This window comes from Symphalangus syndactylus, chromosome 1, assembly GCF_028878055.3.
Source record: "Symphalangus syndactylus isolate Jambi chromosome 1, NHGRI_mSymSyn1-v2.1_pri, whole genome shotgun sequence".
In the NCBI taxonomy this organism is placed as follows: Eukaryota; Metazoa; Chordata; class Mammalia; order Primates; family Hylobatidae; genus Symphalangus; species Symphalangus syndactylus.
Window position 1 is genome coordinate 148,780,281 of NC_072423.2, and position 23,670 is coordinate 148,803,950.

The following is a 23,670-nucleotide window of genomic DNA, read 5'->3' on the forward strand; positions in this document are numbered from 1 at the left end:
TTTTTTTTTTTTTTTTGAGATGGAGTCTCACTCTGTCACTCAGGCTGGAGTGCAGTGGCACAATCTTGGCTCACTGCAACCTCCGCCTCCTGGGTTCAAGCAATTCTCCTGCCTCAGCCTCCCAAGTAGCTGGGATTACGGGCACCCGCCATTGTGCCTGGCTAATTTTTGTATTTTTGTAGAGATGGGGTTTCACCATGTTGGCCAGGCTGGTCTCGAACTCCTGACCTCAAGTGATCTGCCCGCCTTGGCCTCCCAAAGTGTTGAGATTACAGGTGTGAGCCACTGTGCCTGGCTGCTTTCTAAGCTTTGTGAAGAGTGGGTTGACTGAGCAGCCAGGTAGACGTGGGTACAGATCTCTGCTTCTGTCCCGCTGTGCCAAGCGCTGGGGCAGACGCGGGCAGAGAGTGGACAGCGGCATGGTGCCTGCTGCTACCCATTTCTATGCAAAACCAGATTTCTGGTCCCATCCTGGAGGCCAATTCTGGGTACCTGGGTGGGCCTGGGAACCTGTGAACCAAGTAAACTGACTTAGACACCCCCCACCCCGCCAGGCCTGTCCTAGCAGCCCCACACAATACACTCATGTCCTGTCCCGAAACACCGCCATCCTCAATCATGTGCTCTGTTTCCAGGCCGAGTCGGGATCAGATGGGAAGCGGAAGCTCATCATGACCAGAAACTGTTTCCCTACAAAGAGCACTTGGAGATGGCAATGCTGAGCCTCACACTGTAGGACTCACACATGCCTCCAAAGTGATTGTGAGAATCAAGTCACTCTCGTGGGAAGAATTTTTATATGGGAAAGTGGATAAAACTTTCATTGGACTGGAATGTTGGAAGAATGTTAAATTCCAAATCAGGAACCACAAACTGCCCTCTAATAAGACATCGGCTATCTAAGCGTGTGGGTGCCCCCTTTCTGCCAGCAGTTCTGGTTCTGAAGAAAATCACCATAAATCAGACATGAAAATTCTGGCTCCAAAAATAGCATTTTCTTTGTGCAAATAAAAACGTGTGTATCAAGTATGACGTTCCCCCAACGTGGACACACTCGGTTCCTCACAAGGCCAAGCCCGCTGCAGCTGCCAAATCCCTGGGCTTATGGTGCAGCAGGTGCTTTTTTCAAGGCAGGAATCAAAGTGTTAGGAACATGGCAGAAAGATGACACCTGGAGACCAAATGCAGGATGAGGAGTACTGCAGAAGTCACAGGGCAGTCACAGAACAGTAATGTGCTAGCAGGGGCATGGAGCGTGAAGAACAGAAAAAGACAGGAAGCGTTTCTGAGCCTCCAAAGAAGAAATCAGGGCCAACCACAGCTTCCTGGGTCACAGAACCAATTCATTCACAAGGCGGCACCACTGCCGTCATTTCAGCTTCTGGCCACTGGGAGGCGCTGCTCGAAAGGGTTTGCCCTGAGACTCTGAGAAGAAGCTGCGGGAAGGACAGCAGGAGTCCTGGGGTTTTAGCCTCTGGCCCAGGAGTTATGTGTCCATAACAAAAGGCAGCACAGTCTGCACCCAGCTCTCATCCCATCAGAGCTGCTGCGACTCCCGCACTGGTTTAGCTTGCCTGCAGGATCAGGAAAGTTTGAGAAAAGCATCTGCAAAATACTAAAGAGCAGAGCTTACCTCATTTCCTGTCCCCACCCCATCCCAGGTCACCACCTGGCTGACCCCAGGTCCCTGACCCAACAACAACCCCTCCCAAGTCCCTAACTCCCTTACTTGGACTTGAGACCCTTCACATCCTAGCAGCGCTCCGCCTCCAACTTTACATCATGCTTTCTGGAAACTTCCCTGTATGTCCCACTTTCCCACACTTGGTGCCCTGGAGCACCTTCCGGCCTCTACATGCTGTACGTTCCCCTGTGAGCAGCCTCCTCTCGGCCTCTGGCCAACACAGTCCCACCCATCTGTGGGTAAAAAGGGGGTGTTGGTGTTCTTTTCAGCCTTGCTAAGCTGTCTGAATCAAGGATCACAAACTACAGCCTGCAGCCCAAATCCAGCCCACAGCCTGTGTTTGTAAATAGTTTTATTGGAACAAAGCCACACCCCTTAATCTACAGATGATCTGTGGCTACTTTCACACCACAACGGAGTACCATGGTTCGACAGAGACTGGGGAACCCAGTCTAAATGACTTCCGACCTGGACCTTTACTGAAAATCCTGCCAATCATTCTGTTGGCAAGAATGATGTATTACTTTTTGCAATAAGAAAGAAGTAACCTTTGCAGAATTCCACCCATCTTTCAAGGCTGGTCCCAGAAGTTCCCTTTGCCCGCCCACCTACCTGATCCTGATCACTTGCTAAACTGCAGCCTGGCCCACCCGGCTCCAGCATCACTTGTGGAGTGTCAGCTCCATAAATCCAGAGGGCAGGTGGATGTGTGTCCTAGCTTTCCCGAGCCTACTGTACCGAAACGGGACAGCAGAGTAGGCCAGCCTCTGTGACTTCTGCTCCCTCCCTAGCTTTTCCACCAGACCCCACATGGTCCCACCCTGGCTGTGGGAAGCAGGGATCAGGGAGCGTGGCTCGGTGCCAGTCTCCAGAACCCTGCCCACCCTGGCGTGGTGGCAGACATGGCTACCTGCAGCTGAGCTGCCAGTTCCTCTGAGTCCTCAAAGACCAGGCCATTTTCTTCATGTTTCACCAGCTCATGTAAACTGCAGGGAGAACCAAGGGAGCCTGAGAGCTGCCTGGAGAAGACACCAGACCCCTAGGGTGCCCACCTGGGCTCCCACCCACCCCACGCTCAAGCCAGGCTGGGGGTTGGAACAGGGGGTGTGGTTTCCGGGAGCTGGTTCTTAGATTTGGCATCTGAAGGGTATAAAGGCCTGGGGGGTGCACAGCAAAATGGCCAAACTGATTTGAGGAGGGAGCCTTAAGGAGGGTTTGTAACTTCTGTGCTGGATGCTCTTCAAGGACTGAAGAATTATTTTTGCATGTTTTTCTTCATTCCATGGCCACGGAACAAGTAAAGGCAACCCCCTGGGGACTGGCTTAGCACATAAAAGATGACTTTTCTAGGGCACCAGAATTGATCCCGACATTCCCTGAGCTCAGCTCACACAAGGGGCTCGCATTCCTGAATCCCATCCGGGGGCCGGCTCCTGAGCAGGGGCCAAGGGCTCAGTTTGTGCTGGGGCTGCTGCTTCTAGAATCTCCTCTAACGCCACCCTTCCAAACACCCGTCTATGCTGTGTGGAGTGAGGCCACAGCATGTCACTCATATAACTGATTCAAACCCACCATGTGAGCTTGGCCAAAAGGGACATGGTGGCAGAGAAAGAAACAAAGAAAACCACGTAAGCCTGCAGGCAATTCCCACCAATTCTACTCTAGGAGCAAAAGCCCTGAGTGGAGTTCTAGTATTTAAGATGCTTTTTTTTCATATTAGGTTGGTGCCAAAGTAATTGCCATTTTTAATGGCAAAAACCGTGATTACTTTTGTACCAACCTAAATATAACATGAGCTCTAAATGGAAGCAACTACTTCAGTGAGGCTCAGCCCAGCCACAGTAACCGCAGGGCTCCTCCTCATGGCCTCCAGTGTGTGCTGGACTGACCGAGGGTTAGGGCCTCACTGTGGGCAGCTCGCTGTGCACTGCTTCCCCCTCAGCGGTGGATCTGTGAAGCTATCCCCAGAAAGATTCGGGTTCTGCTCCCACCACTTGAAGTTCACGGCACACGCAGGCAAACAGCACCTAAACATGTCCACCACCTTCGCGGGCAGGTCCAGGCCACTGGAGGACGTGTCCAGACAGACACCCAGGTCCCCCGACCCTGCTAGGCAAGAGGGGTGGGTCACAGCGCTGGTCTCTGCCCTGGGAACACAAATCCTCCCAGCACAGTGAGGCAACATCCCCGGAGGAGAGTGAAAATCGGAGAAGGCCCCCAACAGCCCCAAGCACAAGTGGCTTAAGCTGGCCAAGCAGCCACACGGCCTGGCTGGGACATCTGAAAATGTAAGTTGACACTTTTTCTACGTAACCACAATTTGTTTTTTGTTGTTGTTGTTTTGTTTTGTTTTGAGACAGAATCTCACTCTGTCACCCAGGCTGGAGTGCAGTGGCACAATCTCAGCTCACGGCAACCTCCACCTGCCAAGTTCACCTCCCAGCTATAATCCCAGCATTTTGGGAGGCCAAGGCGGGAGGATCGCCTGAGGTCAGGAGTTCAAGACCAGCCTGGCCAACATGGTGAAATCCCATCTCTACTAAAAAAAATACAAAATTAGCGAAGCGTCGTGGCAGGTGCCTATAATCTCAGCTACTCAGGGGGCTGAGGCAGGAGAATTGCTTGAATCCAGGAAGGCAGAGGTTGCAGTGAGCCAAGATCGCGCCATTGCACTCCAGCCTGGGCTACAAGAGCGAAACTCCATCTCAAAATAATAATAATAATAATAACAATAATAATAATTAATAATAATAATGATGATAAGCCACAGCACACCCACCACAAACCAGCTGTCAGTGTGAAAATAAAGCCAAATAGCTTAACATTTCTAAACACTAGCTGGGGCCAGGCGTGATGGGTCACCCCTGGAATCCCAGCACTTAGGGAGGCCAAGACGAGAAGATCACTTGAGGTCAGGAGTTCAAGACCAGCCTGGCCAACATGGTGAAACACTGTCTCTACTAAAAATACAAAAATAAGCCAGGTGTTGTGGCGGACTCCTGTAATCCTGTAATCTACTCGGGAGGCTGAGGTGGGAGAATCGCTTGAACCCAGGAGGCGGAGGTTGCATGAACTGAGATCGTGCACTCCAGCCTAGGCAACGGAGCGAGACCGTCTAAAACAAAGACTAGCTGGAGTATCCTGCCAGGAAAAGGCCCTCAGCCTCCAACTGCTCTGCTCACTCGAAGCTGGAAGATGCGGCTCTAGAGACGCATCAGGACAAAGCCACGACTCCCCACTTGGAGAAATCAACGGGGAATGAGACGGAGGCAAAGGAGAACCATGTCACTGGGAGAGGCGACGCTGTTTGACACATCGTCCCTGTACCTCCCAAAGCCACTGCCCTCCCACACCTGGGCAACAGTGGCCCCAGCCCCAGGCCCAGCCCTCCTGCAGGAAGGAAGAGGACTGAATGGAGGGCGTGGCAGGCGGAAAGGACGTGGCCTCCTCAAACCCCTTAGTAAAGGGCCTCTGGGGCCACCTGGCAGGGAGGGAGTGGCACACCAGGAAGTAGCCTCCTCCCAGGAGTTCAGCCAGAGCCCAGGTCGTGTCCCCAAGTGGCCTCCAGAGCCACCTTTTCAGAAAAAGTACATCCCGCCCACCCCTGTTCCCCCTGCTTAAGGCCCCGCCTCCTCCCTGAGCCTCCTGCTGGCTTCATCTAGAAGCGGGGGTAGTCCTCGGCCCTCCAGCCAGGGGGTGCAGACCTGGATGTGCTGGAAATGCTTCTGGTGGATGAGGCGGCTGTAATACTCCCCCAGAGGCCCTTTGCCTTCACAGAGAAGAGCAGACACTGCCATGGACCCGTCTCTGTCCCTGCCACACGGCCCCAGGCCCAAGACACTCCCCGCTAGGAGGGATCCCTTTCCCAGAAGCTCCACCCCTTGGCAGCTCCAGTCAGGCCCCAACCGGGCCCTTCCAGAAGCAACCCAGGAGCCCGGAGACCTGCAGGGGTGTGTGCACCCTGACCCCTGACACATAGCCCTGCACCTGCAGCCAGCTGGCCTCGGGCGGGGTAAGAACTGGCCTGGCACCCGACCGCCTACTGGGTGGACCCAGCCTTTTGTCTGTGTTGTGCACAGGGGAAATGAGGACTCCCCCTGCCCTGGCACAGCCCCCAGAGCACATGGCGCAGGTTCCAAGCCGCCCCTGCCCTGCCACAGCCCCCAGAGCACATGGCACGGTTTCCAAGCCGCCCCTGCCCTGCCACAGCCCCCAGAGCACATGGCGTGCGTTCCAAACCACTCCTGAGAGCCTAGAAGCCAGAGGAGGGAGGAAAGCAGGACCAGCAGCTGGCGCAGACCCCGCCTCTTCCCACACTGCTTCCGCTTTCCTCCCTCCTCACTGAGTCACCTTGAAAGGGCTCAGCAGCAGTAACTGTGAGACAGGGGCTCTTCCGTTTGAAAAGCTAAAAAAGGCTTGGTTAAGGTACCAATGACATGGCCGGGCACAGTGGTTCATGCCTGTAATTCCAGCATATTGGGAGGCCGAGGCGGGTGGATCACCTGAGGTCAGGAGTTCAAGACCAACCTGGCCAACATGAGGAAACCCTGTTTCTACTAAAAATACAAAAATAAGCTGGGTGTGGTGGGCATCTGTAGTCCCAGCTACTCAGGAGGCTGAGCCACGAGAATTGCTTGAATGTGAGAGGTGGAGGTTGCAGTGAGCCAAGATCGCACCAGTGCACCCCAGCCTGGGTGACAGAGACTTTGTCCCCAAAAAAAAAAAAAAAAAGATACCAATGACGTAACAACAAAAAAAAGATGCTTGGAAACTACTGAAAAAGTAGAAAGCTTGGTATCTACAGATTCAAATCTGGGCTCCCTGCCCCGCTGTGAAACCCTCTGAGCCTCAGTTTCTCCCATGTCAAGCAGTATAAGACCCTATGGCAGAGAGCTGCAGTGAGGATTAAGGAGACAAGATCGTGGGAAGCACAGCGTAAAGGCTGCGTGCCCCTCCCCCTCTGCCATCCCCCAACCAAACAGACACCCAGGGTCCCAGGCGGTACCTGTTATCACACAGACGAGAGAAGGAAGACTATGTCCATCAAGAGTCAGTTGTTCAAACTCTGTGTTTAAAAAAAGAAAAAAATTCTACATGGAATTTCTGATAGAATTTTTCTTTTTTCTGACAGACTCTCGCTCTGTCACCCAGGCTGGAATGCAATGGCATGATCTCAGCTCACTGCAACCTCTGCCTCCCGGGTTCAAGTAATTCTCGTGCATCAGCCTCCCAAATAGCTGGGATTACAGGCGCCCACCAACCTACCTAACTAATTTTTGTACTTTTAGTAGAATAACGTTTTCGCCATGTTGGCCAGGTTGGTCTCCAACTCCTGACCTCAGGTGATCTGCCTGCCTCAGCCTCCCAGAGTTCTAGGATTACAGGTGTGAGCCACCGTGCCCATTCAGAAAAAATTTTTTAAATAAACAATAGCCAGAGTCACCTGGTCAGGTGGAGAAAGAGCACTGCCCTGGCGGGGAGGCCACCAGCCTCTGTGAGATACTCTGCTGGAGGGGGCATTTCAGCCTGAGGGCCTGGTCACTCAGTGACCCAACTGGGGATTCAGGGCGGCCCACCTCCACCTCCCCTACTGTCCCCAGGCTGCCCCACCCAGTGGCCCAGGACAGGAACATGCTGCAGGCCAGGCAAGCAGCTCACAGCTCAGTGGCCCCCGACAAGCCCAGAGCTCCTCAGCGCAGCCACACACCTACTTTCTAAAGCTGCCAGCAGGATGGAGAAGTCTTCATCCTCTATGGGAAGAGAATTGAATGTCAGGGGCCTGTTTCTAGACGCCAGTCTTCCAGCTCACACGCCCTCCCCTTCTCACTGAGACCGTGGCGGGGTGGGGACATGCAGGACTGGCAGGACTCAGAACACAGGTTGGCCAGGTGCCCGTCACACCAACCCCAAGTGCCCCAGGGTTTGTGCAGACCTGTCCAGCTTGTGCTGCTGACCAGCAGGGCTGGCCACTCACGGAGACATGTCACCAGCCCACTCCCAGCATCCCGCTCCATGAAGGCCGACTGCTACGTGGCTGGGTCCTCAGGTTCTGAGCTGAAGGAGCAGAAAAAAAACCCTGTGAGAGGCCACAGAGCAGGCCCAGGGCCCAGAACGGGCAACTCCTGCCGTGGTGAGGCCTGCAGGCTCCCAACAGTTGGGGTGCCTGGCCGCATCAGCAGCACCAGGCCACCCCTGCCATCTGAAGCCCCGGCTTCCTTTCTCTAATATTGTTGCCGGGTGCTAAGGTTACAACAGCAAACAAGACTGACTAATTCCTTTTCTCCACGGGACTTACTGTCTTATCATCCCCTAGACTCAAGATGAGGGTGCTAGGATGCCCTCCCACACCACCCCAGCTTACCCAGGGGCACACTTCAGGGTATGTGGACCTGCACAAAGGTCCCTTCCTTAGCCCCATGAGACACCCCAGGGGACACACAGGTCCACAGATCCTGCCACAGGCCTGGGAACCCATTGGCGGGACAGTAAGACAGTGCAGGGGTCCACAAATATTTCTTAAAGGGCCAGAGAGTAAATACTTCAGGCTTTGCGGGCCACATGTTCTCTGTTGCAAAACGCAATTCTGCTATTGTAGCTCAAAGGCGGCTATAGACAACTCAGAAGTTAATGAGTGTGTTGTGTCCCAGTGAAACTTGATTTATAAAAGCAGGAGACTGGCCTGTAGCCTTAGTTTGCCAACTCCTGGATGAATGGGTTCCCAGGTCTGCAGTGAGAAGGGGAGAGGCCAGGACAGTGGCAAGCAGGAGAGAAGGCAGCTGAGGATGGGAGGCCTACCGGGCCCTGAATGGAGAGTGTGTGCTGCCCAGCTTCATGAAGAGCCAGTGCTGCAGGTCCAGAGGTGCCTCTTTAAAGAAAGATGCCGGCTCGTCATAGACGGTCACAGCCCTGCAATGAAATCATGGCAGGGCTATTTCATTAGTCCAGCATGGAGGCTACTTTCTGCTCAAACCACTCATTTGGGTCCTGCGCCCAACATCACCCATCCTCAGCAAAACAACCTTTATTTCCTTCTTCCTGGTTTCCAGAAATTTCCCCTAAAGACCCGAGAAATCATTGAATGAAAGGGGCTTTTTACAAACAGGAAACTTAAGTGGAGTGCCAATACACAACAGGGATTGCCCCAGGCTAGGTCTAAGATAAAACCAGACTGTGGACAACAGGACAGATAAGACCCACATGGCTCTGCACTGCCTGGGTCTGTTATTGTGTGGAGGAATGTCTTAGTCTGTTGCTCCTGTGGGTGTAGCTAAAGCACGAACCAGGAGTCTTCATCCTTAGAAAGCAGTTAGACAGACACCTGAGAACCAATCCCAAACTGCAGCCTTCCACAGAACCTTCTGGAACCTTCTGGAATGCAACTCATTACTGCCAGAGGGTCTTTGATGAGAGTCTACTCTCCACCATTTGTCTTCAAAGAGAATACCCACATATTCTCTTTCTGTGGAAAGGTAAGCTATTAGAGTTTATGCAGTCTGGTATATTAATTGAGAGCTTTACTTCAAAGAATGTCACGTTTACGATTCAGTCTCACAGACTGGGTTAAAAAGGCAGTGTTGGCTATTAAGTTGTAAATTACTATGATGATCATTATTATTATTCCAGCAAGCTGTGAGAAATAAGCATTATCTCACAATATCTGCATTTTAGTGAACCTGAAGGAAGAGTGTATTTGCTGGAATTACAGGAGCCTGAGAACCACAGGGGAATTCTCACTGCAGGGTATTCAGGGTCCAAACTGATTCTATTTTGCATGCTCAATCCTTCCTCAATTTATTTTTATTTATTTATTTTTTGAGACAGGGTCTCACTCTGTCGCCCAGGCTGGAGTGCCTTGGTGCAATCTCAGCTCACTGCAACCTCGCCTCCTGGGTTCAAGTGATTCTCCTGCCTCAGTCTCCAGAGTAGCTGGGATTTCAGGCACCCACCATAAAGCCCAGCTAATTTTTGTATTTTTAGTAGAGACAGCATTTCACGATGTTGGCCAGGCTGGTCTCGAACTCCTGACCTCACGTAATCCTCCTGCCTCGGCCTCCCAAAATGCTTGGATTGCAGGCATGAGCCACCGTGCCCGGCCCTCAATTTTATTTTTCTATTTATTTATTTATTTATTTATTTATTTAGAGATGGATTTTCACTCTTGTCCCCCAGGCTGGAGTGCAGTGGCATGATCTCGGCTCACTGCTACTTCTGCCTCCAGGATTCAAGCGATTCTCCTACTCAGCTTCCCACATATCTGGGATTATAGTCACACACCCCTAAGCCTGGCTAATTTTTGTATTTTTAAGTAGAGACAGGGTTTCAACATGTTGGCCAGGCTGGTCTTGAACTCCTGACCTCAGGTGATCCACCTGCCTCGGCCTCCCAAAATGCTGAGACTACAGGTGTGAATCACTGCACCTGGACTTTCAATTTAATTTTAATAAAATTATCAAGGAAATAAGCCACAAAAGGACAATGTGCAGACTTTAGAACAGAGCTGTCCAACAGAAATATAATGTAATCCACATGTGTAATATTAAATAATTTAGTCACCACATTAGAAAAAGTAAAAGGGGTGAAATGAATTCTCCTAGTAAACTTTAACCAATATATTCAAAATATTATTATTTCAACATTAATGAATACTTAAAAATTCTTAATGGATATTTTATGTTCTTTTTTTTTTTGCTTATGAAGGCTTGGAAATCTAGTGTATATTTTACACTAGCAGCATATCTCAATTGAGATGGCCACATCTCAAGTGCCCAGTAGCCACGTGTGGCCTGAGGCCATGACTCTGGGCAGTACAGCTTTAGGTGAGTCTAGTGCAAGGCAGGGGGGGCACCTGGGATCAGGTGTGGAGCCTGGGGCCTTGTTTAGCACCCTTTGGTGAGGGCACTTTCTTTCCATAAAACCCAGGTCAAGCGTGCCTCACAAAGGGGCCAGTGGAGGTGCCTCAGTTTACTTGGGAGCTTGGCCTCTCCAGCTTGCCTTCCTACTGCCTGGAAGAAGATTGGTGTCCTCTTGCCTTCTCTAGCCCCTTTCCCAAGAACCCTCCCAGAATTTAGTCCTATGAAGGGCCAGGGGTGCAAGGAGTCACCCACACAATGACAGGACCCACCAGCAATACCAGAAGTTGGCCAGCCCTACTCATGCAAATTCCTTTCTGCCAGCTGGACATCACAAGGATTTCAGACTGCCATCCTGTGGCAACTCCATTTTGGGGTCTGGGGATGTAAGGGTTACTGTTAGTCCATTCTCACTCTGCTAATAAAGACATACCTGAGACTGGGTAATTTATAACGAAAAAGAGGTTTAATGGACTCACAGATCCATATGACTGGGGAGGGCTCATGATTATGGCAGAAGGTGGAGGAGGAGCAAAGTCACATCTTACATGGCAGCAGGCAAGAGAGTTGTGCAGGGGAGCTTCCCTTTATAAAACCATTGATCAGGCAGGGCACAGTGACTCACGTCTCTAATCACAGCACTTTGGGAAGCCAAGGTGGGTGGATCACCTCAGATCAGGAGTTTGAGACCAGCCTGGCCAACATGTTGAAACCCCATCTCTAATAAAAATACAAAAATTAGCCAGGCGTGATGGCTCATGTCTGTTATCCCAGATTCTTGAGAGGCTGAGGCACGAAAATTGCTTAAATCCAGGAGGCAGAGGTTGCAGTGAACTGAGATCACACCACTGCGCTCCAGCCTGGGCAACAGAGTGAGACTCGGTCTCAAAAAAAGAAAAAAAGAATTAGATCTTGTGAGACTTATTCAATGACATGGGAACAGCAGGGGAAAGACCCACCCCATGATTTAGTTACCTCCCACTAGGTCCCTCCCACAGCATGTGGTGATTATGAGAACTAAAATTAGAGATTTGGGTGGGGACACAGCCACACCATATCAGTTATTGAGCTGGGCATCTTCTTCCTTGAATGCACATTGGCCTCTGAGGCACTTCCTGGTTAACCTCATTCCACAGCTGAGAAAACCCAGGCTTGGCACAGGCAAGGGATCTGACCCAACATCTCCTATCTTACTAGTGGAAGGACCAAGACTGGACCCACAACTGTGCTCCTGTTTTGAGTCACCATGCTGCCCCCAAGATCAGATCTCAAAACAAGCAGACATGGGGGGCTCAGAAAGTCCCCAGCCTAGAACTTTCCTGTCAACCCAATGACACTAAAGGCTAAGCTGGCTGCTTATTATTCTGGATTCACACTAGAATGACCTTGGGGTGTGTTTCACACAGGCCAATGTCTGAAGTTTCACCCCCAGCTAACTGACTATGAATCTCTGGGTTGGGGCTTGGGCACTGATATGCATGCAGAGCTTCTGAGATGATGCTACTGCATTGTCAAAGTCGACACCTGCAGAAACATTGCACACTTTTTCATTCATTTAGTTATTAAATACGTAATATTTACTATTATCTTTCCAGACACGGAAGAGTTGCAAGAATAGTACAAAGACATCCTTCAAACCCTTCGCTGAGATTCCCCAGTGCTACCATCTTACCCCATTTGCTTCATTATTTTCTAAGTGGCAGATGAGTTATCCTCTACCCCTAAATATTCCTGTGTATTCCTTAATAACAAGGACTTTCTCTTATATAACCAAGGCAATGATCAAAATCAGGAAACTAACCCTGCTACAGTACGGTTTTCTAACGTATGGACCTCATTCAGATTTTGCCAGTTAATCCAATGATGTACATTGGAGCAAACGATCATCCCAGATCATGCATTATTTTCAGTTGTTGTGTCTCCGTAGGTCCCTTTTAGCCTGGAACAGCTCCTCAGTTTTTCTTTATCTTTCATGGTATTGGCATTCTTGAAGAACGCAAGACAGTTATTTGATAGAATGTCCCTACTTTGGATTTGGCTGATGTTTCTTTGGGGTGATATTCCTATGCATTTGGGGTGGGACTATCACAGCAATGGTGTCATGTTCTCTGTGCATCGCATCAGGAGGGACATGCTGATGGTTTACCCCATTACACCAAAGTGAATGTTGATCGTTCAGAGAAGGTGGGCGCAGGTTCATTGCATTATATTGCAGAAGCCATCATCAGCCATACTCGCTCTGATTAACCGATCATCTTACGTAGCCATTTATCTAACAAGGCTGTAAGGGTCTTGAACTCAGGGTAAGCAAGCCTTAAAGCAGAAGACAAGAAAGAAAGGAAGGCTCTGGAACCTGGAGCTTTGGCAAAGGGGGCAGCTGTGGGGAATGCATCACCAAAGTTGCTCCTGGCACTAGGAGGAAGAGGAAGGAGAACATTCTATCTAGAAGGGGTTTGGAGTTAGCCAGGGAGTCGTGAGAGAGTCAGAGTCTGCCCCCTTGTGGTTTCGCTGAGGGCTACACTGTGGTAGACATGCCTTTCATTGCTGCTCTTGAAAATTTTTTTTCGCAATCCTTCATCTAAAACAGAGCAATTCTTTTTCTAAGTTTTGGCCTCCTGCCTTAGCCTCCTGAGTAGCTGGGATTACAGGTGTGCACCACTGCACCTGGCTAATTTATTTTATTTAGTTTAGTTATTGTAGAGACAAGGTCTCACTTTGTTGCCCAGGCTGATCTTGGACTCTTGGCTTCAAGGCATCTTCCTACCTCAGCCTCCGAAAGTGTTGAGATGACAGGCATGAGCCACCACGCCCACCTCTGTCTTTTCTCTTGGGATTAATGACTTCCACATTAGCTCCAGGAATAATTTCTGTTAAGGTGATGCCTGGCTTGACACTTCTGGTAACTCTTCGTTGTTTATCTATTGCTTATCTCCAGAACCCACTTGATGCTTCCTACTTCAAATTGCACTAGCGCCTATCAGCTTGAAGGCATCCCCTGAGCTGCTGGCAAACAAGGCCTTTTTACCCACAGATTAACCTCTTATTTGTTTTAATAAATGATCAAAAGTTGGCTTGCCTCTTGTGCGTATGTTGGTTGGGGCCAAGAGGAGATCATGGTGATTTCTGTCCACCTGGGACCTCAGGCCTCCTGGTGGCCCCTGAACAAAAGTGAGGCAGGCAGAGCAATGAGCAGTGTTCCCCGTCTGCCTCACTGCCATCAGTATTTCTGCCTGTGGTTGTCTTTGGCATGTTATCAGGATGTGTCACTCCCTCATCTTTGTTCCGTCTCCTTCTTGTATTTACCTTCACCTGGGCTGCTAAGTGCTACGGGAGAAACATCGGGTTGTTGCGGAGATTGTGGCCACAACAAATTTAGGTTCCCCACCCTCAGGTTGTCCCTCACTGGTCTCTTCCTCATACCTTTGAAGAAAAGAACTCATGGAGGTCGTCTTATTCATAAAGGTGAACATTTCACAGAGCAGGGCACTGTTGTGAGTTGAATTCCATCCCCTCTCCCACAAAAGACTTCTTGGAGTCCTGACCCCCAGTACCTCAAAACGTGACATATTTTGAGATAGTCGTTACAAAGGTAGTCAAGTTAAAATCAGGTTGATAGAGTGGGCTTTATCCAGTATAGTGGGTGTCCTTATGGAAAGGGGAAATTGGCCAGGTGCAGTGGCTCATGCCTGTAATCCTAGCACTTTGGGAAGCCGAGGCAAGAGGATCACTTCAGGCCAAGGTTCAAGACCAACCTGGCCAACATAGGGAGACTCCTATCTCTATTAAAAAGATAATATATAAAATAGGCCGGGCACAGTGACTCATGCCTGTAATCCTAGCACTTTGGGAGGCTGAGGCAGGAGGATCACTTGAGGCCAAGGTTCAAGACCAACCTGGCCAACATAGCAAGACCCCCATCTCTATTAAAAAATAATAAAATAGGCCAGGCGTGGTGGCTCACGCCTGTAATCTTAGCAGATTCGGAGGCCGAGGGGAGTGGATCACTTGAGGTCAGGAGTTCAAGACCAGCCTGGCCAACATGGTGAAACCTGTCTCTACTAAAAATACAAAAAAATTAGCTGGGCACAGTTGTGGGCACCTGTAATCCCAGCTACTCGGGAGGCTGAGGCAGGATAATTGCTTGAACCCCGGAGGCGGAAGTGGCACTGAGCCAAGACTGCACCACTGCACTCCAGCCTGGGTGACAGAGCAGGATTCTGTCTCTAAATAAATAAAAAATAAAATTATATATATCTATATATATACACACACTACATATATGTGTATTTGTGTGTGTAGATATAGATATAGATATATGGAAAGGGGAAATTTTGGACACAGATGCACACAGGGAGAAGGCCACATGAAGATTGGACTTCTGCTGCCACAAGCTAAGGAGCTGGCGGAAGCTGGGAGGGAGATCCTTCCCTAGCATCCTCAGAGGGAGCGTGGCCCTGACAATGCCTTCATCTCAGCCTTCTGGCCTGCAGGTGTGAGACAATGCATTTCTGTAGTTCTAAGCCATCCAGCTTGTGGTACCTTGTTATAGCAGCCTGAGGCATCTAATACAGCAATATTCTGAGTCCTTCCCATATAATCTCTTCATTTAATCTTCACCACAACTGCCCTGCCCATAAGTGCTGTTGTTATTGTCTTCATTTTATCTTCTTTTTATCCATGATGTCTGCAGCACAGAGAGGTTCAACAATTTGCTCATGATCACTTGAGATAATAAAACCCCCCTCTAGGGAACCTCTCATGCCTGCTTCTGGCTGCCACCTTCCCTCTCCCCTTTCCTCCTGTCCCCTTCCTCTCCATCTCCTTTATGAGGCCTTTTTGTTGTCCCATCTCTTCTTTGTATTTTTACTTTTTATTAATTATTTTTGTGGGGGGGGAAATGGGGTCTCGCTATGTTGTGCAGGCTGATCTTGAACTCCTGGCCTCGAGCTATCCTACTGTCTCAGCCTGAGCAGCTGGGATTCCAGGTGTGAGCCACCATACCCAGCTGTTGTCCCATCTCCTAAATGTCTGCCTTCCGCAGCATCCCTGCCCACAGTTCCTGCCTCAGTAGCCCCTCCTGAGCCTCAGTCACTCACCACCTGTGCTGATGAATTGCTGCTCACCCTACTCCCAGGCAGGATGCCCCATGGCCACTGCAGGCTCAGCCCATCCACAACAGATTCACAAAGCCTGTCCTTCAATGCTGGATTTCCTAGATTTCCCAGCCAACAGTACCACCAGCTTAAAACCCTGCAGCCATGCCTAAATCCTCTATCTTCCTGTACCCCACATCCCCACGACCAACCCTTGCTGATTTTATGGCTAAATCCCTCTCTTTACAGTCAGGACCAGCTGCAGAATTTGCAAAGCCCAGTGTAAGATGAAAACATGGGCCCCTTTATTCAAAAATCAGAGGAAAAGCACTGGTGAAGTAATAACATATAAAGCATTTTCTTTCTTCTGTGGTCTCTGTGTCTCAATTTATCATGATGCTTTCATTTGTTATTTAATGTCCTTCTAAGTAAAAAAAAAAAAAAAATTAACATTTTAAATTACTAGCACGGATTATACTGTTCCTCTTTACATTGTGCAATGCCAGATTTAAATAGGAACATTGGACTCAAATGTGGAATCACAGAAATGACATAATTTGTACTTTGCACGTGGGATTTTTTTGCCTCACAAAAACGGTGAGACATTGCAGGAAACTAATTCAGCTGTTTTTGTTTGTTTGTTTGTTTTTGTTTTTTCCCTGAGACAGAGTCTTGCTCTCTTGCCCAAGCTGGAGCGCAGTGGTGAGATCTTGGCTCACTGCAACCTCTGCCTCCCAGGTTCAGGCCATTCTCCTGCCTTAGCTCCTGAGTAGCTGGGATTACAGGAGCCTGCCACCACACCCGCCAAATTTTTGTATTTTTAATAGAGACGGGGTTTTGCCATGTTGGTCAGGCTGGTCTCGAACTCCTGACCTTGTGATCCACCCACCTCGGCCCCCCAAAATGCTGGGATTACAGACATAAGCCACCACACCCGGCCATTCGGTTGTTTTTATTTCACTTTTTCACACCTATACAATCTACCTCCACTCTCTACCTTTGGCTTACTGATGTGTAAGGAAGAATTGAAAGGAAAAATAACTATGACTCTGCTACCTTTGCCTCTCCTATGTCACCATTTCCCGTGGAAGTGGTTGGCTACTACAGGGAATCAGATGAGTAGAAAAGGCTGGGAGAAGGTTTCTTGTTTGTTCCTGTTTCTTAGATTGCCATTGACTTGGTTTTCAATTCTGATTCTATAATAAGAGAAAGTGCGACCTCTTGGTGCTGTCAGCATCTCTCACAGACTCCGTTGTGGACATAGTAGGCTTCCCTTATGCTCACTTGGAGCCTTTCTGGGCTCCCATGCACTGTGGACCCCCCAAGATTCTATGCTCAGGGCACGGCAGACACGCCATGGGGAGTATGGTGGCAAGGGACGGGGGTAACTCATATTGTTGGTGTCTTGTCTGCCCACGCACATGTTCTATTGCCCCGTTGGATTTCACTGATAAAACATAGATTCAGACTGGGTGCAGTGCCTCACGCCTGTAATCCCAGCACTTTGGGAGGCTGAGGTGGGCAGATCACTTGAGGTCAGGAGTTCAAGACCAGCCTGGCCAATATGGTGAAACACACTCTCTACTAAAAATACAAAAATTAGCCGGGCGTGGTGGCAGGTAGCTGTATTCCCAGCTACTTGGGAGGCTGAGGCAGGAGAATCACTTGAGCCTGGGAGGTGGAGGTTGCAGTGAGCCGAGATGGCGCCAGTGCACTCCAGCCTGGGTGACAGAGCGAGACTCTTTCTCAAAACAAAACAAAAAAAAACATAGATTCAAACATAAAATGAGGAGGAATTTTAAGACAGTGACAGCAGAGCATTAAGCCAAGCTCGGGGTCCCTCTCAGCATGGGGCCCTGTGTGACTGCACAGGCCAAACACCCATGAATTCGTCTCAATTTCCATCCCTCTCACACTCTTCCCCACTGCTGTGGTCTCAGTTGGCACCTTCCTCATTTCTACTCCAGAGGACTGCCTGTACCCTGATTTCTTCAAGGGTCTCTCCAGTCCATCAGACGCAGGCCAGCCCAGGGTTTCTCTGCATTGCAATCCAACCAGCATCACCCCCCTGCTTACCAGCCTGCAGTAGCTCCCGTGCCCCTTCAGGTTAAAATTCAGACTTCTTAGCAAGGCACTGCTTATTTCTCCAGCCTCTGCGACAGCCTCACGCCCTACAGTCGAGCTCTGCTGATCCTGGAGAAGCTCCCTCTGAGCCTTTCCACAGCTGTCTCTGCTACTTGAGGGTGATTTCCACCTGATTACCTCCTGGTGTCACCTCCCACCTGGAAGGCTTCCTCATCTCTGAGTGGGTCAGATGTAGCCATTTTTGCCCTCTCCGTACACACCCTGCGTTTCCTCTCTCCCAGCATTCATCTCGTGACGTACAATAAGCAATTGACTAATTTGTCCTTAAGGCCAGGGCCATACTGGGTCTTCTTGGTGACAAATGAGGGAGCAGCGAGCACTTTTGCCCTCTAATGGCATCTGTGGATCACTAGCTGGAGGCCTTGGGACTCTAAGAGCCAAGCTATTCAAGTGCTACAAATAACACCGCATGGCCCCAGTCTTTCCCGTTTCCTCCCTGCATCTATCAAGAAGGAGCAGCTGTTTTTTGAAGCCCTGCTTTCCTTCCCATGGCTTTGCTCACCCCCACCCTGCTTGGCCTACAAACTCAGAGCTTTAACTTTCCTATAAATACAGTTTCTCTCCAAATCAACTTGATTCATTCATGCAGGGTCCTAGTTTTCTCTCTCTGCCATTCCAGTTCTCCTCTTTCTATTATATTTAAGAGAACCCTGGCTGGGCATGGTGGCTCACACCTGTAATCCCAGCACTTTGAGAGGCCAGGGTAGGTGGATCACCTGACGTCAGGAGTTTGAGACCAGCCTGGCCAATATGGCTAAACCCCATCTCTACTAAAAAACAAAAATTAGCTGTGTGTGGTGGCACATGCCTGTAGTCCCAGCTACTCGGGAGGCTGAGGCAGGAGAATCACTTGTACCTGAGAGGCAGAGGTTGCAATCACACCACTGCACTCCAGCTTGGGTGACAGAGTGAGACTCTGTCTCACAAAAACCCCCAAAACGACCAAGAAAAGGGCATTCATTTATGGTATAAGAGCGGAAACCAAAAGGCAGAGGTTTCTCGATGGAGCTCTGCTGAGACAATGCATATCAGCCATTCAACCTCTTCACCACCCGGTGCATATCCAGAAAAGCCCCGCTGGGATTGATTTAGGGGCTATAAATAAACATTATCAAGTAGGTAAATTTGCAGCTACAGAATTTGCAGGTAATGAGGATTGATTGTAGATGCACCAATGAACTGGAGGTCAGACTTTCAACTTAACTGTCCAGGAGATGGCCAGCAACCAAGAGCTAGAAAAAAAGGTTCCTGGAGGGTGGTGAAGAAAACAGAAGTCTCGGAGGCTCAGAGACAGATGAATGTAATCCCTCAGCTGTCACCTGAGCTGTGGCTATAAAATGAGGCAACAGATTAAGAATAGTAAGCATAAGATTGAGGCCAGGCTCGGTAGCTCATGCCTGTAATCCCAGCACTTTGGGAGGCCAAGGCAGGTGGATCATCTGAGGTCAGGAGTTAGAGACCAGCCTGGCCAACATGGTGAAACTCCGTCACTACTAAAAATACAAAAAAATTTAGCCAGGCCTGGTGGCACATGCCTGTAATCCCAGCTACTTGGGAGGCCAAGGCAGGAGAATTGCTTGAACTGGGGAGGCGGAGGGTGCAGTGAGCTGAGATCTCACCACAGCACTCCAGCCTGGGCAACAGAGCGAGACTACATCTCAAAAAAAAGAAAAAAAAAAAAAGATTGGGGCAGTCAGAAGCGACCACTGTCAGCAAAGGAAGGATGAGGGGGAGTGAATAAAGGGTCTACAGGAGAATTAAGAAAGCGTGGGCCCTTGGGTCCATTCGGTGAAGTGGAGCCAGGTCACTGGCGAATGTGCCAGGGAATGAATTAAGGATGAATACGAAGCTTGAGGCCAGGCCAGCATCATTGCCGTGTGGGCGCCTGTATTTCTTTACATTTGCTGACTGTCAATCCAGCCTCCTGTGTTTCTGTGAAATACAAAGGAAGAAATGCTGTGACTTCCCCTCACTCTAAGGTGAAACCAAAGGAGGGGAAACTGAGAGACCTGTCCGAAATCCTTCACCGAGCCACTGGGGAGGCTGCAATAGATACAGCCGGTCAACTGACCTGTTCTCTAGGCATGGCTTTTTGGATTTCCCACTTACATCTGCTTCAAGTATTAGAAACTTCCAGGCTCTGGCTTTTTTGCTGCTTTGGGGAACAAAGCATGTTCAGTCAAGTGTACAGCAAACCTGTCCTGCTCCTAAATCCAGTCATCTTCAAAATAGATTTTTGAGGTTTATAGTGCTACTCTCCAAATGTCATTATCATCCCTAAAGTGAAAAAAAAGATTTAATTATTATGAGCAGTGAAATTACCATATAATATTCCAATTAACTGAATAATGCACCAAATAAGTGCCCTCAAGCCTTAATTTCTACCTTGAAGTTAAGATAGGTATCATGCTTACCTTGATCATCCTACACATCCTCAAAATGGGCAGAGTTGAAAGGCTGTCTAAGCGGTTGGGGTGGAAGGCGGTGCCTTTCCACCCTCCTATCTGTTTGTCAAGCTCTGTTGGTCCTTCTGATTGGTTAGCAACCCTGAGTGTTTCTGAGAGCCTTTTGTTGTATTTGAGGGCAGAACCACTCATCTGGCCAATTCCAAGCAGAAAAGATCAAGTATAGATTTCATATCTGAGTTTTAAGTGCTAGTAAAAAGTTACATTAAGTTATGAAATGCACTGTGATCCTGGCTTCATCGCCAAGTGCCTCTGCAGTTTGAGGATTATGCTGCATCCAGAAGAAAACAAAAGAAAATTGTTCCATTTAGATGCCTGGGGTAAAGGGGGATTGATTCAGTTACTTTTCAATTAATCTAAGTCAGATGGTGTTCGCTGAATAACTTTCTAAGGTTGGTACTTGGTCAAAGAACAAAGTGTTAATTTTTTTTTTTTTTTTTTTTTTTTTTTTTTGAGACGGTGTCTCGCTCTGTCACCCAGGCCGGAGTGCAGTGGCGCAATTTCGGCTCACTGCAAGCTGCGCCTCCCGGGCTCATGCCATTCTCCTGCCTCAGCCTCCCAAGTAGCTGGGACTATGGGCGCCTGCCACCACACCTGGCTAATTTTTTGTATTTTTAGTAGAGATGGGGTTTCACCGTATTGAAGGCCTTTGGTTGAAAAGGTATGAAGAAGTTTCTACCAGTCCTGTTTGAAATAAAATAGTAGTGTAATCTAAAGATTGTAATAAAAGACCAACATAGCACATTTAGAGTAATTTTTAAAATGTGTTGACTGATGTGCTTCTCTCTCTCTTTCTGTAGAAGTGTGTGTAGCATATTACATAGAGAAATCTATAAGCCCTGGGTTATGTTGGTTGCTGATGAGGATTAATCAGAAGCTACTACTCACTTATTCACCTTTGATCTGCTCTTGTTCTGGTAGTCTTCTTTATTGTGTCATTCATTCAAGAACTGTTCATTGGGCTGGTTGCAGTGGTTCACACTTGTAATCCCAGCACTTTGGGAGGCTGAGGTGGGTGGATTATGAGGTCAGGAGTTTGAGACCAACCTGGCCAACATGGTGAAACCCCACCTCTACTAAAAATACAAAAATTAGCTGGACCTGATGGCATGTGCCTGTAATCCCAGCTACTTGGGGGGCTGAGACAGGAGAATTGCTTGAACCTGGGAGGCAGAGGTTGCAGTGAGCTGAGATTGCGCCACTGCAGTCCAGCCTGGGTGACAGAGCAAGACTCCATCTCAGGAAAAAAAAAAAAAATTGCATGGTCGTGTCAGCATCCTCCCCATGCCCCCTTCCCCAAATCAACCAAAAAAATGGAGAAAAATCTGGAAGGCCACTCCTTTAGACCACTAATGCTGAGTATGAGTGCACACTCACTAAGCGTGCAAGCCAGCTATATGAGTTCATTCTTGCATTGCTATAAAGAAATATCTGAGACTGGGTAATTTATACTTGATCTTAGCCAAAAGGCTGAGAAGCAATGGGATTGGGTAATTTATAAGGAAAGAGGTTGAATTGGCTCACTCTTCTGCAGACTGTATGGGAAGCATAGCAGCTTCTGCTTCTGGAGTGAGGCCTCAGGAAGCTTCCAATCATGGCAGAAGATGAATGAGGAGCAGTCCTCTTACATGGCAGGAGCAAGAGCCAGATACAATGACTGGGGGATGTGCCGTGCACTTTTTTTTTTTTTTGAGACAGAGTTTTGCTTGTCATCCAAGCTGAAGTGCAATGGCATGATCTTGGCTCACTGCATCCTCTGCCTCCTGAGCTCAAGTGATTCTCCTGCCTCAGCCTCCCAGGTAGCAGACAGGTGCCTGCCATGATGCTGGCTACTTTTTGTATTTTTACTAGAGGTGGGGTTTTGCCATGTTGGCCAGGCTGGTCTTGAACTCCTGACCTCAGGTGATCCACCCACCTCAGCCTTTCAAAGTGCTGGGATTACAGGTGTGAGCCAACACACTCGGCCCCACACACTTTTAAACGACCAGATCTCATGAGAACTCACTCACTATCATGTACAATACCAAAGAGAACAGTGCTAAACCATTCATGGGAAACCTGCCCTCATGATCCAATTGCCTCCCACCAGGCCCCAGCTCCAACACTGGGGATTACAATTCAACACACAATTGGGTGGAGATACAGATCCAAACTCTATTACCAGCCCTCATGCTTTCACCTCCCCCATTTTAGACAACCAGCGTTTGAATTACCTGTTCCACTTCTGTGCCAAATTATGACCCTGAAGAGGATGCCTCCCTGCCCATTGTTGGACATTATGGGCTGTATAGAGTACTACTTTTTCTGAAGCAATGACGTTGGCCATCAAGATTCATGCAGTATCTCCTGTTCTGTTTTTTTTTTTTCCCCTTTTCTTTTTTTTTTGAGACAGAGTCGCCTTCTGTCTCCCAGGCTGGAGTGCAATGGCACGATCTCGGCTCACTGCAACCTCTGCCTCCTGGGTTCAGGTGATTCTTCTGCCTCAGCCTCCAGAGTAGCTGGGATTGGCTAATTTTTTTGTATTTTTGTAGTAACGGGGTGTCACCATGTTTGCCAGGCTGGTCTTGAACTCCTGACCTCAGGTGATCTGCCCGCCTCAGCCTCCCAAAGTGCTGGGATTACAGGCATGAGCCACCGTGCCTGGCCTTTATTCTTTTTTTTTTAATGGCACTCTGAGTGTTTGCATCTTCTGCCATGCAAACAAAGCCCAGTCCAGAGACAGAGTCTATTCCTGTCAAGACCTAGATGTAGCCCCCCGGGGCTGCCAGCATCCGTCTCACTTGCCAGTTATGCTAAGAGCTTTCCCACCAGGGAATGTGCCTCACAGCCATGGGCAGTCTCTTTTCTCTTGCTGGCAGACAGAACAGTTCTTTTTTTTTTTTTTTTTTTTTTGTTTGAGACGTTGTTCCACTCTTGTTGCCCAGGCCGGAGTCCAATGGCGTCATCTCGGCTCACCGCAACCCCCACCTCCTGGGTACAAGCAATTCTCCTGCCCCAGCTGGGATTATAGGCATGCACCACCACGCCCCGGTAATTTTGTATTTTTAGTAGAGATGGGGTTTCTCCATGTTGGTCAGGCTGTTCTTGCACTCCCAACCTCAGGTGATCCACCCACCTCAGCCTCCCAAAGTGCTGGAACTACAGGCTTGAGCCACCACACCCAGCGACAGAATGGCATTTTGAGCTAGAGGGTCATGGCTAGATTCAGCCCATCTCTGCACTGCTGCAGAACCGCCTTGTTCACTCATTTCATGGACCCAGGCGACCACCTCACAGGAGCATGCAAAAAAAACCCACTTGGTGACTCCAGCCACCTCCTGAGCCTGGAAGGGAGTTTTTCTGATGGGCGTGAACCTGTTCTACTTCAAGGCATCTTTCACATCTCCACAGGGCTGTGCCCCATAAGGATATCCTGTTAATAAGCCAGGTGGCTA

At 49.1% G+C, this 23,670-nt stretch overlaps 1 pseudogene; it reads right to left on the reverse strand.

The window, feature by feature from the left end:
• Positions 1-1,486: 1,486 nt before the first annotated feature.
• Positions 1,487-23,670, reverse strand: part of LOC129487319 (putative glycosyltransferase ALG1L2) — a 115,777-nt pseudogene continuing 93,593 nt past the window's right edge.